The sequence below is a fragment of the Nicotiana tomentosiformis genome, chromosome 4, assembly GCF_000390325.3.
Source record: "Nicotiana tomentosiformis chromosome 4, ASM39032v3, whole genome shotgun sequence".
Taxonomy (NCBI): Eukaryota; Viridiplantae; Streptophyta; class Magnoliopsida; order Solanales; family Solanaceae; genus Nicotiana; species Nicotiana tomentosiformis.
Window position 1 is genome coordinate 35,361,099 of NC_090815.1, and position 18,289 is coordinate 35,379,387.

Here is an 18,289-nt window from a genome sequence, read left to right on the forward strand (position 1 = left end):
AGGGATAATGAAATGCTGAGGGAGTTCGTGTCCCGATTTCAAATGGAACACATGGAGTTGCCACTGGTCACAGATGATTGGGCCATTCAAGCTTTCACCCAAGGGTTGAACGAGCGGAGTTCAATAGCATCACGTTAGTTGAAACAAAATTTGATCGAGTATCCAGCTGTAACTTGGGCAGATGTGCATAATCGATATCGATCGAAGATCAAGGTCGAGGACGACCAATTAGGAGTCCCGTCCGGTTCAGTACATCCAAATAGGTCAGCAGTTAAAAACTAGAGGGACGTCGACAGAGAGCCAAGGTCGAACAGAGACCGATATCAACCATACACCACAGATCGAAAGAACAATGGTTCAGGACGTAATTTCGCCCAGTGCGATCGAAGAAATAATTGAGTACAGAATTCTCGGGGACTTATGAGCAAAAGTGGTTTGGGCAAGTATGTCGATCCCACAGAAGCACCTCGGTTATCGGAATATAACTTTAGCGTCGATGCATTGGTCATTGTATCGTCAATCGGAAGGATCAGAGATACTAGATGGCCCAGACCCATACAAACCGATCCTTCCCAAAGAAACCCAAATTTGATGTGCAAATATCATGGCACGCATGGTCACAAGACCAAGGATTGCAGGCAATTAAGGGAGGAGGTAACCAGTCTATTCAATGAGGGCCACCTTCGAGAGTTCCTCAGCGATCGCGGCAAGAATCATTTCCGAGAATGGGACGCCAACAGGAAAAATGAACAGGAGGATCCCCAACATGTCATTCATATGATCGTCGGTGGGGTCGATATTCAGCAGGGACCCATATTCAAATGCACAAAGGTATCAATCACTAGTGAAAAACGAACCCTAGATTATGTGCCCGAAGGCACTTTATCATTCAACAACGAAGAAACAGAAGGCATTTCTCAGCCCCACAACGGCGCTCTGGTAATTTCCATCTTATTGAATAAAGTTCAAGTTAAGCGTGTTTTAGTGGATCCAGGTAGCTCGGCGAATATCATCCTATCAAGGGTCATGGAGCATCTTGGCTTACAAAATCTAATCATACCCGCAACTCGGGTATTAAACGGCTTCAATATGGCCAGTGAAACAACTAAAGGGGAGACTATTCTACCGGTGAGCATGGCTGGAACCATTCAAGATACCAAGTTCCACGTAACCGAGGGTGACATGAGGTACAATGCCCTGCTCGGTAGGCCTTGGATCCCCAATATGAGGGAGGTCCCTTCGACTCTCCACCAAATGATAAAATTCCCGACGTCGGACGGTGTAAAAATAGTATATGGGAAGTAGCATGCTGCAAAGGAAATGTTTGCGGTCGATGAGGTAACACCGATATCGACACTATCAACCTCGAAAAGGTCGAGCATTAAAGGTAAACACAAAGTCAAATAGCAATCACAGCTACCAGCCTCGACCGAATCGGGGAAGAAGGAGATAGAAGAAGAAGAGGAGGATTTTTTGACCCCTCGAACTTTTATTGTTCCCGAAGATTCTGACGCCACCAAATCAATGGTCGAAGAGCTGGAATAGGTTAAATTGATCGAGTACCTGCCCGAGCGAAAGGTATACATAGGAACGGGATTAACCCCCGAACTCAGGAAAAAGCTTATTCAATTTCTTATTGATAACATAGATTGTTTTGCTTGGTCCCATTTAGACATGACAGGGATCCCACCGGAAATAACGACGCATCGGCTATGCCTGGACCCTAGGTTCAAACCGGTGAAGCAAAAAAGAAGACCCTAGTCCGAGGTAAAGCACGCATTCATAAAGGATGAGATAACTAAACTTCTCAAAATAGGGTCAATTCGGGAGGTGAAATATCCCGAATGGTTAGCCAATGTAGTTGTAGTCCCTAAAAAAGGGAACAAACTTAGAATGTGTGTATATTATAAGGATTTAAACAAGGCGTTCCCCAAAGATTCTTTTCCACTGCCTAACATCGATCGCATGATCGATGCCACGGCTGGCCACGAGATCCTTACTTTTCTCGATGCCTATTCCGGGTACAATCAAATCCAAATGAACATGGAGGACTGAGAAAAGACTTCATTTATCACTAAGTACGGAACATACTATTATAATATAATGCCCTTCCGGCTAAAAAATACAGGAGCTACTTACCAACACCTAGTAAATAAAATGTTCGAAAAACAAATAGGTAAATCAATGGAAGTTTATATTGATGACATGCTAGTTAAGTACCTGCGCGCAGAGGACCATTTGGCTCATTTGCAGGAAACGTTCGAGATTTTAAGAAAATACAACATGAAGCTCAACCCCGAGAAATGTGCTTTCGGGGTCGGTTCGGGCAAGTTCCTTGGCTTTATGGTGTCGAAGCGAGATCAACCCCGATAAAATCAAGGCCATCGAAGACATCACCATCGTGGACAGTGTAAAAGCTGTGCAGAGGCTTACTGGACGGATAACTGCCTTAGGCCGGTTCATTTCGAGGTCGTCGGATCGAAGCCACAAATTTTTCTCTATACTCAAAAAGAAGAATGATTTTGCCTTGACCCCGGAATGCCAACATGCATTAGAGGAATTGAAGTGATACCTATTGAGCCCACCACTACTTCACACTCCAAAGGCAGATGAGAAACATTACTTGTACTTCACAGTATCAGAAATCACGGTAAGTGGTGTCCTAGTTTGAGAAGAGCAAGGCACGCAATTTCCCGTTTATTATGTAAGTCGAACCTTAGGAGAAGCAGAAACTAGATATCCACACTTGGAGAAACTGGCACTTGCACTTATAAACGCCTCTAGAAAGTTAAGACCATACTTTCAATGTCACCCCATATGCGTATTAACCACTTACCCACTTCGTAATATTTTGCACAAGCCCGAACTATAGGGACGATTGGCCAAATGGGCCGTCAAACTCAGTGGGTACGATATCGAATATCAACCCCGGATGGCCATCAAGTCTCAAATTTTAGCGAACTTCGTGGCCGTTTTCATGCCAACCCTCATACCCGAAGTGGAAAAGGAACTCTTGTTAAAATCGGGTACATCATCGGGGGTATGGACCCTCTTTACAGACGGTGCTTTGAATGTGAAGGGGTCCGGGCTAGGCATCGTTATGAAGCCGACCACGGGTAGCACTACTAGGCAATCTATCAAAACTTCTAGATTGACTAACAATGAGGCCGAGTACGAGGCCATAATTGCAGGTTTTGAACTAGCTAAATGCTTGGGAGCAGAAGTCATTGAAGCCAAGTGTGACTCTTTACTAGTGGTGAACGAAGTAAACAAAACCTTCGAAATTCGAGAGGATAGAACGCAAAGGTATTTGGACAAACTGCAGGTAACATTGCACCATTTCAAGGAATGGAATTTGCAGCATGTACCTTGAGAACAAAACAGTGAGGCCGATGCACTTGCAAATTTGGGGTCATCGGTCGGGGAAAATGAGATCAGCTCGGGGACTGTCGTTCAACTCTCGAGATCCGTGATCGAGGAAGGTCATGTCGAGATAAACTCTACAATCTTAACTTGGGATTGGAGGAATAAATATATTGAATACTTGAAAAACGGAAAGCTCCCATTGGACCCTAAAGAGTCGAGGGCCCTACGAACCAAAGCTGCTCGATTCACATTGGCTGAAGATGGAACATTATATAGAAGGACATTCGATGGACCATTGGCAGTATGCTTAGGACCAGGAGACACTGATTATGTTTTACGAGAAGTCCATGAAGGCACTTGCGGTAACCACTCCGGCTCCGAATCATTGATTCACAAAATCATTAGAGCAGGATACCACTGGGATATCATGGAAAAAGACACTAAGGAGTTTGTTCGAAAATGTGATAAATGTCAAAGGTTTGCACCGATGATCCATCAGCCTGGAGAACAACTTCATTCAGTCCTATCCCTATGGCCATTCATGAAATAGGAGATGGACATCGTCGGTCCTCTGCTATCGGCCCTAGGTAAAGCTAAGTTCATTTTATTTATGACTGACTATTTCTCTAAATGGGTTGAAGCACAGGCGTTTGAGAAAGTGAGAGAGAAAGAGGTTATAGACTTCATCTGGGATCACATCGTATGTCGATTTGGGATACCCGCCGAAATAGTGTGTGACAATGGAAAACAATTTATCGGCATCAAAGTAACAAAATTCCTCGAAGACCACAAAATAAAAAGGATATTATCAACACCATATCACCCTAGTGGGAACGGACATGCCGAATCGATGAACAAGACTATCATTCAATACCTAAAGAAAAGGTTGAACGAAGCTAAGGGGAAATGGAGAGAAATCCTACCTGAAGTCCTTTGGGCATATCGAACAACATCAAAATCCAGTACGGGGGCAACCACGTTCTCCTTACTGTATGGCTCTGAAGCCTTGATTCCAATCGAAGTCGGGGAACCCAATGTCATATTTCGACATACAACATAAGAGTCAAATCACGAGGCTATGGATACTAGCCTCGAATTATTGGATGAAAAATAAGAAGTCGCACTCATTCGAATGGCTGCACAAAAGCAACGAATCGAAAGATACTACAATAGGAGAACCAACCTTCGCCACTTCAGAGTCGGGGACTTAGTCCTAAGGAAAGTCACCATCAACTCTTGAGATCCTAATGAAGGGAAGCTTGGCCCAAATTGGGAGAGACCCTACCAAGTCCTCGACATCATCGGAAAGGGATCTTATAAGCTCAGCACGATGGACGGGGAACAAATGCCAAATATTTGGAACATATCTCTTATCAAACAGTATTATTGCTAAGGTATGACTTTATCCCCTTTTTCATTTATATATTCGACACTAACTCACTGCAGGTGTTCGATCGAAGACATCGATACCTCAGGTTTTAAAGCACGCGTTGCACTCTTTTTCACTTAGATCGGTTTTTGTCCCAAGTGGGTTTTTTCGGCTAGGTTTTTAACAAGACAACAATTATGTGCTACCTGAGGACAATTCAGCAGTATCCAAGGCTTCTTTACAATTAACCTCGAATACTAGGGGGCATCACCCTCGGATGTTACACTTTCGAGGAAAATACTTCGTGTCAAAGGATCTCGATAGAGAAACTTTGTAATGGGCCAAACGGTCGAATGAACCGTGTCCGTATAGATTAGTCGAGCCCCGATGGAAAAACATGTACGCATGTATAAATTATACAAATAAGCATTCTTTCTATATCAAACATCTTGTGTCTCAAAGAAAATTTTCTACTATGCAAGCTCCATACTTATGATTTTGTGAGAAATGGCTCAAGGGCCAAGTGCAAATATACCTCGTACACTCGAGGACTGCCGTCGACGATCGACATATTCGAGTAATCTAAACTCAAATTCATAAGACCTCAAAGAGGGACCCCTCAATCTATAGGCCAAGGACATCACTCTCGGGGACTAACACTTCGAACAAGTTCAAAGTGTTATTGGGAAATAAGCACAAGAGGCATACCCAAATGCTATAGCCAAATTAAGGTGGCTTGGAGACGTCAGAATCTGACAATAAAAATAGGCCTTCGAATTCTTTGAAAAAACGGTTAAAAAGGTCTACCCTCGGCAAGTAATCAAAAGGGTTTCAATGAAATCAGCCCTCGAAAAACCTTAAGAGGTATCAAATTATCTTAACACAAACGTGCTAAGGCATAAAAAGCAAAGGAGTTTCAATCGACATCGAACCCTCAAAAAACCCAATGGGCAAATAATACATGTTAAGGCATAAAGAAATTTTTTACTAAGTCTTCTAAACCGAATAAGAGAAAAAATAGCCATCTTTTAGAGGCCATATCGGCCCAATCTGAAGAACCTAAAGGCCAATGAACTTAGAGTTCGAGATTTTGTTCTCACTCAATTCAGACCTAAGGGTTCCACTATTCCGAGCTCAAATAAAACTGACTTGAATATAGTCCGAGGATTCTTCATTATTTGATATAAAACCTAAAAAGGGTCTGTTACTCTAAGTATGGAACTTACTTGAACTCGGCTAAAACAAACAGTACAATTACGGCTTCGATCAAGCCTTCTGAAATCAAAATCCCGAACATATTGTTGAGCTCGGGCACTCGCCCTCGCTTAACTAAAAAACCTAAAGGTTTGTTCTACTCTGAGTTCGAGCTATTGCTCACTCGATTATAGAGGCTACAGCAACCCGATTGCAACAAGGTCTTCACAAGGCAAAGGCAAAACAAAATTTATCATAAATCAGAAATCGGAGACGAAATGGAAAGAAAAGGAATCTTTCATATATGCAAAGTATTTGCAAAGACCACACAAGGTCCTACACAAAAAAAACAAAAGGAGAAAAAAATCCTAAGTGCCTAGTCAGCCTCGGGAGCCGCATCTTCGGGAGCTTCATCTGTATCTCCTCCGCTCTCGGATCCACTCGTAGAGTCTTCATCATCGGAAAGCAAAGCTCCAGCCTCGTCCTCCAAAACCTTTGCACTCTCGATATCAGCCGTGAGGTTGATCCCACGAACATGTACCTCCTCAAGAGTCTGTCTTCGAGACTGGTGCCTAGCATACTCGGCAACACGAGACAATCTAACCTAAGTCGGCTCGGTAGGAGGCCACGAGCGCCTCTGCCTCGGATGTGGCCCTTGCAAGTTCAGCGGCCAACCGAGTCTCGAGCTCTTTAACCTTCTGGGCTCGGGCCAGGTTCTTCACCTTCACACTTTGGAGTTGATGCTTAACCGAAGACAGTTGGTCCCGAACCGCATCTTTCTCCTAGGCGAGACGGTTCATGCTCTGCTTCCACCTCAAAGTCTCTGCCTCTTTCATCTTGGCCTCCTCACGAAGCTGCTCAACCAATTCGACCTTCTACTGATCCTACTGGATCAAAGTGTTAGTCGCCAATATCAAGTTAATACATAACAAGCTCCCAAAAATTTACATTACCCGTTCAATGAGCTCGATCTGATCTTGATGAGCTCTTGTCAGCTCGGCTCGAATACTTATGATCTCCTCTTATTTTTGCACATAGAGGAGTTTGAGGGCATCTCTCTCCTCCATAAGCTTTTTGAGATCAGCATCACATCCAGCCAGCTCAGCCCGATATTTGGAGGACGCTTCTCGATGGAGCATCATAGCCTGTGCAGAAAGAAAGGAAATCAGACTTAGAGAAATAAGAACAAACGCAAGCATGGTAACATCATCGACCACAGGTAAAACTCACTTAGTTCAGAAGCCGCTGAGCCTCATAGAAAATGAGTGATGCGTCCAGGTCGGAAACATCATCGACCCCCACGAAGCAACCATGAAATATATCATCCCCTTCGGGGGCCGTCCCCACATCGGGTGTCCCCAAGGACCGGACATCCTAAAATTGCCCCTTAGAGAACGTGGGGCCAGGAGGCGAATCATCAATGTTAATTGCCCCAAGCAAGTCACTTTGGGCATTCTCTTCTTTTTGAAGGGCCTCAGAACTAGAATCTTTGAGCACACCCACCGGTTGCTCGTCACAGAAGGAGGCATCCTCAACACCCGATGACTCGGGGACTTTGCTCGGACCTTCCTTCGAGATCACCTCGGTTTGCGGCTGAACCTCCTCGATCGTCACCGGCTCAGCACTTATTGAAACTTCGATGCCCTCCCTCTTCCGAGCCAACAACATGAAGTCGACATCTTCTCCTTCATCGCCTTCATCTCGTAGCGTTTGGACTACATCGGTAGGCAGAACAAGGAGATTAGTTTTCGACTTTCAAGCCATGCTTTTCTTAGGCTTTGGGGTATCTGGTGGTGAGGCCCTTCTCCTTTTCTTGTCTTTGGTCGGCTTCGGGACCTCCTCTTCCCGATGGGAGGCGACCTCATAACGACATTATCTTCAAGACCTGTATGAGAAGAAATCAAGTTAAAAGGAAGTATTTCACAGGAAAGCATCAAACACGAACAGGGGAACTTACCATGATTCTTGGCCTCCCATCGATCCTTGGCCAAATCATGCCATGAGTGCTCAGCATACGAAGAGGTTGAAACCAGTTGTCGAACCCAACATGCAAGGTCCGGGACTGCACCAGGAAACCAGGGGAAGCTGCACTATAAAGAAGAATATAGATGAGAAGAGGTAAAGGAAACATAACAAGTAATCAAACATTATCACTGAAGTTCTACTCACACTTCATGTTCCATTCTTCGGGGAATGGCATCTTCTCGGCGGGGATTAAATCGGAGGTCCTGATTCGGATAAACCGGCACATCCATCCCCGGTCCTTGTCCTCGTATATGCTTGAGAATAGCACCTTCGTGGCCCAGCGCTGAAGCCTTATTAGTCTACCCCGATAAAAGGCAGGGGCTGTATAGCCTAATGAGATGATCAAGGGTGAAAGACATCCCCTCGATCTTGCTCGAGAAGAATCTGAGCAAAATGACAAATGCGTCAAAAAAGGGGTAGATCTGGCCTAGGGTTACCCGGTATTGGCGGCAGAAGTCGATTATGATAGGATCGACGGAACCCAGTGTAAAAGGGTAAGTATACACACTTAAGAACCCTTTCACAAAAGTGGTGATGTCCTCTTCGGGGGTAGGAACTACCACCTCTTTATTCTCCCAGTGGCAGTCCTTTTTAATTTGCTCGAGATCGCCTTCGGATATCGAACAGATGTATCTAGACATGGGCTCGCATCAGCCAGGAACCGAAAAGGGTTTTTTGACTTTAAAGTCAGAAATGAGTTCACATGGCCCGGGGATGCACTCTTCGATACGTGGCTCCACCGGTGTTTTGTCACCGGCCGACCGCGATGAGGAGGCCTTTTTTCCTTGAGTAACGGTCTTTGATGTTTTTGCCATTGCTATATGAAGTTTAAGGAAGAAAAAGGCGGAATTTGCGTTTTAATAAGAGATTGGCAAACGAAAACCGACAAAGTTGATGAACTTGTAGAGAATAGAAGAGCTTTTGAAGATTAGAAGAAGTTTGAAAGTAAAGTCTGAAAAGATTATGAAGGTAGACTATTTATAATAGCCACTTTGACGGTTTGAAAGCACTGGTGGCCGACCATCAAGTGGCGTTAATTAATGACCTTGGGAACTGCGCAGACGCGACGCTTCAATCGCTTCTGTCGCTTACGTCACAATGTTAACGTCATAATTAATCGAGGTATTAAATCGAAGTCTCAAATTTGTTTCTTCTCGTTACACTCCAAAAAACGAGGGGACTATTTGTATACGGTCGAAATCGGGCATACTCGATTTCGTGGGTAAGGGATTTACCTCGAGAGTAACCTCATAATAGATCGGACTCGAGCTTGAAGATAGAACATCATGCCTGAGAGATCGAAGTGTTCATTGGGATCGAGGCAGGCAACAATCGAGATCAAACATGACTGACTTCGAGTAAGCCAATAACGGAATGGTGAGATATCAGTAACCGGTCGAAGATTGCGGCGGGAATCCTGAAACCGATCAAATCAAAGCGGTTATTAGTGCCAATCATGGGATCTACTTCCGTGATTAGAGTTGTACCTTATTTAGGATTCCTCTATTATATAAAGAGGGATCCCATTCACTTGTAAAAGGGACGATCATCATTCACCGATAAGAATATACATATACGGTATTTTCTTTGTTCATCACTATTCATCACTGTTTGTTCCATCCTCTATTGTTCTTATTAACTAGCCTTGAGACTATTTCGAATCGAGGTCGAGGTGTTGTTTGCAGACCGGTTTAATTCATTTTGATGTCCAATTTATTTATTAAATTCATTATTTATGAAGTGGTACTGGGTTAAATCACATATCCTTAAAACCACAATATAAGTTTAATTGTTACTTAATTTTTAGGGTAAACATAGATACATATAGATGAATAATACTTTTACTTGGAAATTTATGTTGAATATTGTATTTTTTATTGTTATAGACATCTTATTGTCTTTCTCAATTTTGTTTAACAACTTGATGAACTGTTTTTAATTGTAAAGTTTTGGGATTCAAAAGTTTAGTGGTAAAATAATATCGTGCTACAAAGGCTAATTGCCTATAAAATAGTAAGAGATAACGAATAAAAAATTTTTGTTTAGCACTTTAGAGAAATGTATAACAAAGCATCTCTAAAAATAGTATTTTGCCCAGATAATGTGGAGTTGTATATTAGTTATAGGTAATGTGATAAAAAAAAGGAAAATAGTATAATATGTAGGTATTATAGTTAATAATATACAATTTAAATAAAGAAAGAATTTATATCAAGCAAAAGATATTCATCGATTCTAAAGTTCTAATACGAAAAGACTTAATAATAAAAAATTTAGTTGAAATTTAAAGTCTTAAATATAAGGTGATTAACTAAATAACTATTTTGTTCAGTCTGAACTTTATTTTTAAAAGGTAAAAAAGGCAAACGATATTTCGCTAAGGGCATTCGCACTTTTAATATAATATAAATAAATTAATATCTATTCATGTATTTCGGGGAGGAGGATCAGGCTATTTGGGTGGCTGATAGACTAGCCAATTCTCATGCAAATTAGCATGGAAGTGCTCAGAACTTCCAGAAACTCCGCCCTAAGTGGCAGCAAGATATGGCACGGTAAACTGTTGTTCAAAAAAAATAAAATTGAGACAGTAAGTTACTTCTTCATAGTAGTCCACATTCATGTGAAACTCCGTTTCTTATTTTTCTTTTCTTATTGTTAAGACATAAACTTATATAAATACTTAAAGTTACAATATCTTTATTAAGATTATGTTATGTCTAAATAAAGTGAAGTTAACATGTGATACATTAATGCCCATTAGCTTTCTATGTGTTTCTGATGGAGAAAAACGAAGGATGATTTCTTATTTAAGGAGGTGGTGATAGGTCCCTACACTATGCAATCTAAAAAATTACTACACCATCTAAAGTGAGTTGCTATAGTTGTAATGACCCAACCGGTCATTTTGACTTTTAGAACGTTCCCTAAAATAAAATTTTTCGTATGTGCTTTTAATGATTTATGACTTGCGGGGATGGTTGGTTCGGGATTTGGAAGTGTTTGGGTTGAAATCGGAGCACTTGGTTCCTTAAGTTGGCTTTAAAAGGCCAAGTTTGACTTCGGTCAACATTTTGAGAAAACGACCCCTGAATAGAATTTTGACGATTCCAACAGCTCCGTATGGTGATTTTGGACTTAGGAGCGTGTTCAGAATTTTATTTGGAAGTCCGCAGTTAAATTAGGCTTGAAATGGCTAAAATAGGAATTTAAGTTTTGAAGTTTGATTGAGGAGTTGACTTTTTGATATCGGAGTCAAAATCCAGTTCTGAAAAATTTGATAGCTCCGTTATGTCATTTATGACTTGTGTGCAAAATTTGAGGTCAATCGGACTTGATTTGATAGGTTTCGACATCGATTGTAGAAGTTGAAGGGCCATGTTCGAAGACAAAGGCTCGAGGGCCATGATCGAAGCCACGATCAAGGCCGAGGATCGAGGTCATGATCGAAGACCCAAGCTCGAGGGCCGTGATCGAACCACGATCGAGGCCGAGGATCGAGGGTCATGATCAAAGGCAGGGTTCGAGGGCCATGATCGAACCACGATCGAGGCTGAAGATCGAGGTCATGATCGAGGACTGCCAGGGCAGAATTATAAAGGAGGGCATTCGTCCCTTTCACTATTGTTAAAAAATTGGAGCTTGAGCAGAGGCGGTTTTTGATAGATTTTTAAGGAAAAGACATTGGGGTAAGTGATTCTAACTCGGATTTGGTTAATATACACGAATATATTATTGTTTTTACCATTTAATTAGTGTTGTTTTTAGCAACTATACCACTCGGCAGCACTTGCCTAGTGGCTAATATATAAATAAAATCCCAAAATGGGTCCAAAGCTTACAAGATGTCCAAATCAAAATAGAAATTGCATGAAGCTACTAGCTATTAAAAAGATAAAAAAGCTAAAATTTAATGAACTAGCTATTACAACATGATAAGTTGAATGCTTCCTTCTCCTATTAGTGTATGTGAATCCAATTGTCATTGGAAAATACCAAGCAACACCTATCAAGCTCTCACCAGGCGCCAGGGTATACTGTCCATAGGCTAAAATGAATTCCAAACATCTCCACCATAGAGTTGAAGCCAGCATAGTCTTCCAAGTGTAGCTACTATATGATCTCCATATGCAGTTGACTGATTTTGTCCAAGTATTAGTCATGTGCTCACTCATCAAAATTAATGTGTAGAAGAGGAGCCTGGCTTTAGGCAGGCTTTGCAAGGCAAAAGCCAGGCTTGAGCTGGCTTTAGGCAGGCTTTGTAGGGCAAAAGCCAGGATTGAGCTGGCTTTAGGCAGGCTTTGCAAGGCAAAAGCCAGGCATGAGCTGGCTTTGCAAGGCAAAAGCCAGGAATGAGCTGGCTTTAAGCAGGCTTTGCAAGGCAAAGGCCAGGCTTTGAAATTGTGTCTTTTTGTGATCTTTTAAGCTCAGATCCTTCCCTACTAGAACCTTTAATGTGGACATCATTCTAAACATTGCTAAATCATCCTCAGATTGAGCATGAAAGCATGCTAACACCACTGAGAAATGATCCAACAATCTCCAAAAATACCATATGATGGGTTCAGCATTTTTCTTAGCATTTTGACATATCAGAAGTAGGATATATTGTACCATCCCACACCTGCTTTTCGCATTTTTTCTATACACTATCAAAGCACCCCCAGAATGAGCATTGGACCATGCTAATACCATTGGAAAGTACCTTAATAGCATACTGAATGAGACAAAGAAACATACAGGTTTGTGCAGAGTCCAATCCTGTGAAGCCATCAGTTTGGGGTTCTTCTCTTTGCTATCCTAACCCTAAGGTTAGGTGATTGAGATTTGTCTAGATTGATCAACCTCCTCCCTGCACTAGGCAGTTCAGAGAATGAATGAAACTTAGATGTACCTGTAAAAGAGAACACAATGTTAGCTATAAAATCCGCCACTGAGTTGCCTTCTCTGAACACATGTTGAAATATCACATTGAAGTTGTCCTTCATCTCTATAATTTTCTTCACATCCTGTGCAATTACCCAAGGAGGATCCCATTCCCCTTCTATCGCCTTCTTCATCACCAATGAATCAGTCTCCAGTATGAGATGGTGAAGATCATGCTCCACACAATATTCCAACCCTTGAAGAATAGCTTTAGCTTCAGCTACCACATTAGTTGTCACTGCCAGGTCTACTGCCCTAGCATACACCACATCACCCTCATCATCCCTCACATAAAAGCCTAGGGAGATAGGTCCAGGATTGCCCTTTGAAGCTCCATCAGTATTACATTTGTACCAACCATGAAAAGGAAGCTGCTATGTTACTCTTGTAGTGATCAATATAGGTTTATATCCTTCAAAGTATTGAATCATATCTGGCCATAACAATGGAATATTAGGGATCCAAGCATACCTCACCCTTGCCAGTTGATGCAATGTCCTATTTATCTCATGAATCACCCTATTTGTCGACACTGAACCACCATGTTTACTTGCATTTCTTCTTTTCCAAAGCTCCCAAGTGATGATAGCTGGTACTGCTTGAAATAGTGGCTTTAATTTTGGACAACACTAAGCATACTACCAATGCCTTATAATCTGCTTCAATTTAATCAATTGCACAGAAATTCCAGCAGCCCCATGAATAAGTTCCATACCTTAGAGGCAGTAGGACTTGTGACAAATATATGCTCAATGGATTCTTCTTGGGGCTGCTGACAACACTAACACCTAGACATCACCATTTGCCCTTGCCTCCTCCACATGTCATCGGTGGCTATTTTCTGCCTCCACAATCTCCACAAGAAGAAGGATATCTTGAATGGAAAACCTTTAATCCACATTAACTTGAATTCCTAATTAGGATCAGCCCTATCCCTTAATATTTGCCAAGCACTGCTAACACTGAACTTGCATGAAGGAGTTGGCATCCAGTATGGCCTATCCCAATATCCCTCACTGCCTTCATAATGCACATTTAGCCTTATATGTTCTGCAATTTTCTCATTGAAAGTTTGATCTAGCAGCTGATCATCCCATGATTCCCCTTCCCGCAGTTCTTCCACCTCCTGAAGACCTTCATTGATTAGAAAGTCTTCAGGTAATACGTGATAAAGTGCACCCAATCCAGTCCAATTTTTATGCCAAATATTAGTTGTTCCACTCTTCAATTCCCATACGATCTCATATTCTACTTCTTCCCTAGCATTCAGCATTTGTCTCCAAACATGAGACCCTCCCCTAAAATGCACCACTGTTGGTAGCTCCTTCTTGCAATACTTATTCCACATATAATTAGACCACAAATATTTTGTGGTCCTAAACCTCCACCATAGTTTAGCAAACAGTGCCCTTGAGATATCATTTAAGGACCTAAAACCTAGGCCCCCTTCCTCTTTAGGAATGCAAAGATTTTGCCATGAAGCCCAGTGTCTGCTTCTCCCTTCTTCTTTTGTGCTGCAAAAGAACCTAGCAAAAGTCTTATGTAGATGCCCCAGGATGCTGTTTGATGGATCAAGGACTGATAACATGTGAACTGGCATATTTTGCAACACACTAGAGATGAGTGTTGCCTTTCCTCCAAATGACAACAACTTTCCTTTCCATGAATGCAATTTAGCCTTCACCTTCTTGATAAGATCCTCATAATAGTCCTTCCTCCTTCTAGTGTAAAACATAGGACACCCTAGATATATGAAGGGGAATTTACCTCTTGCAAATCCTATAATAGCTCCAACTGCATGAAACAATCCATTAGAAACCTTTGAATGCATGTAGTATGAACTCTTATCTTTGTTGATCATCTGACCTGATATCTTCTCATAATTCCCCAACACTGCCATAATCTTGCTCAAAGAGGGAGGATGAGCAGATGCAAAGATTATCATATCATCAGCATATGCCAAGTGGTTTAAAGGATCAGACCACTTAGGCATTCCAAATCCCACAAATGACTTGTCTTCAAAGAGCTTATTAAAAGACCTGGAAAGTACCTCAGCTGACAGAATGAACAATGCTGGAGATAGGGGATACCCTGCTTTCACACCCCTTGTCGACTTAAAGAACCCTGAGGACTGCCCATTCACCAATACTGAATACCAGTTATTTGACATCAAGTTCCACACCATGTTGATGAAGTGTTCAAAAAATCCCATCCTCCGTACCACATCCAATAAGTACTTCCATGAAACCCTATCATAGGCCTTAGCCATATCAAGCTTGATCACCACATTAGCTGGCTTTCCCCTTAACCTTATGTCAGTGATAATTTCTTGAGTGAATAAGATGTTCTCAAATATACTCCTACCCTTTACAAATCTGGATTGATTAGGAGTTATTAGAGATGGCAAACAACTCTCCAATTTGTCATGTAACACCCTAGACAAGACCTTGTTAATGAATTTGCTCAAACTAATAGGTCTTAAGTCAGAGAAGGTCTCAACTCTAGGTTTCTTGGGCAGCAACACTAGATTGGTGTGAGTGATGGATTTAGGCAATACAACTCCTCCATAGAAGTGTAGCACCATGTTGTGTATATCAGTACCAATAACATCTCAGCATGTTTGATAAAACAGGCCAGTGAATCCATCAGGACCACTAGCACTCTCCCCACTAAGCTCAAAAATTGATGCCCTTACTTCTTCAATTGTTGGCAATCTGCTAAGTTCCAAATTATGATCCATAGTAACCATTGAAGGTACATTATTGAGAAAGGAAAATTTAGAAGCATCACCTTCATTTGTGAACTGTTTTTTATAGAAGTCCACTGCAACTGTAGCCAATTGCTCATGGTCTTCAATCCATACCCCACTGCCACTTTTGATCCTCTTCAGTTGCAATTTCTTTCTTTTGCCATTGACATGATTGTGAAAGAAACTTGTATTCCTATCTCCTTCAGCAAACCAAGTCATCCCAGCTTTTTGCTTCCAATACTGCTCCTCAATACTCAAGTATTTCTTCAATTCAGATTGAGCCTTTTGAAGCACAATCCTATTTTCAATTGTAGGCTCTTCTTCAAACAACATCTCCTTCACCCTAATAATGTCCTCCAAAATAGCCAATTGCTTGAAGATATCACTAAATGTTTCCCTACTCCATTTTGAGAGTGCTGCCTTCACCCTCTTGATATTCTGCTTGAACATCAAAAACGGATCCCCTATGAAATCAGCTTCCCAATTCTGCCTCACCACATCCATAAATATAGCATGCTTTGTCCAAAAGTTCAAGAATCTGAAAGGCTTGACAAAATTTGTTGTCTGCACCCCACATGTCATTAGCAATGGTGCATGATCTGATCCAGTTCTGATTAGATGCTCAACTTCAATAGTTGGCAACATGTTCTGAAATGGAAAATTCACAAATATCCTATCCAATCTCTTGAATATACACTCAGCATTGGATCTCCCATTTCACCATGTGAATGGACTTCCTTTGTACCCTTGCTCAAATAAACCACAAGAGTTTACACAAAATGCAAAATCCTCATATTCAGGAGGGTGTACTGGAAGTCTCCCTATTTTCTCATCTTCATGCAATATCACATTGAAATCCCTTCCTACCAACCATGGTAATTCCATATCACTTGCTAAGTAATACAAGTGATCCCACAAATCCAACATCTCCATTGCTGAATATTTTGCATAAATAAATGTCATCATCATGTGTTGTCCCAGGTCATGGTGAAACACTCTCATAGTCACCTTTTGCTCAGTATCCTCCACTAATTCTCATTCCACCACTGCATCGAAGAACAACCATATTTGCCCATTAATATTTGTATAAGTAGTCTCCATACTCAACCTCCTTTTATATCTACCAATGAATTCCTTCTTTTGAAAAGGCTCCATCAATGTAACTACACAAAAATTATGCTCCCTATTCATGTTGATCACCCTAGGAAAAGCCTGTTGTGTATTCACAAACCTTCTGTTCCATATTAATGTTTTGATCATCATCATTTAGATAGAGAAGCTGCCCTCTTGGGCATTATTCTTGAAGGTTGTGGTGGATCTTTACTCTGATTATTCTTAGTTTGTTTTACCTCCTTTAGCACTAGTTGTGGGTGATAAATACCCTTCCCTAGACACTTGTTTGAAGTTTTCTGCAGTTGATTCATCATCTCCTTCATCCTCCATTGGATTTTGTCTCAATAAGTCTTCATCAACTGGTATCACATTGTGTGTAACTAAATCATGTAAATGTTGTAGAGGAGTCTTAAGTGGAACATTAAGATGAAGCTGCATAATTTGATCAGTGCCAGATTCCATAGGCACTTCCTCTATTTCCCTCGATGCTCTTGGAACTATTGCCCGCTCATCAGCATATTCATACTCCTTGAATTGTAGCTCATAGACACTGCCTAGCCCAGGAGTTACTGTGGCAGTTTGCTATGAATGCACTGTTCTAGTGAGCTCACCACCCTTACCATTGCCTGAAATTTGGTCTGAACCCACTATATCATCCCTAATATTCACATTAACATATCCATCAAATTTGTTCTTCTATGCATACACCGGAACACCATCTACATATGCCAATATCTCTCCAGTTGCACTAAGGTTGGGGTTTACTATAGCTGCCTCATCAGGTGAACCTGGCTTTAGGCCTGGCGTCGCCAGCCTAACGCCTGGTGAGCCTGGCTTTAGTCCTGGCATCGCCAGCCTAACGCCTGGGGAGCCTGGCTTTAGGCCTGGCGTCGCGAGCCTGACGCCCGGTAAGCCTAACTTTAGACCTGGCATCGCCAGCCTATCGCCATGTGAGCTTGGCTTGTTGTCCTTCTTCACCTTGACTTCTGTTGTCTTTGTTGTGCCTAGCTGATCATCCTTAACCTCAACTACATCACTCCATAAGACCTTTGTAGAGTTTACCTCATCAAGATCCTCAATCTGCCCAGAATCTTTAAATGTTTGAGATAGAATCTCATGACAAGATTGGTTTGTGGTCACATTGAGTTGTTTTAGCTCCTCATTGCTAGTCCCAAACATTCTATGAACCCAGTCGATTGTGGGTTCCTTATTAGACCTTTAATCAGTAAGTTGAGCACTAGGAGCACTAGAATTAGCCTTAGCTAATTCTTGATCATCTTTAGGAGCTGAAGACTGGATCCCAGATGGAATAGGGTTACCATTATGCTCATTTTCCACCACCTTCTCGACTGCTTCCTTCTTCACACGCTTATGTTCCTCTTGAGTATTAACTTTCTTTTCCTTCTCCTGGCCCTTCTTAGCTTGCTTTTCCCTATGTTCCTTCTTCTTACCATTGCTATGATCCTCACCTTTGCCTTCAGTAATTTGTAGAGTAAGCTGATGAACTTCCTCAACCTCTAGTGCATTAAACTTGTTCTTGGTTGCAA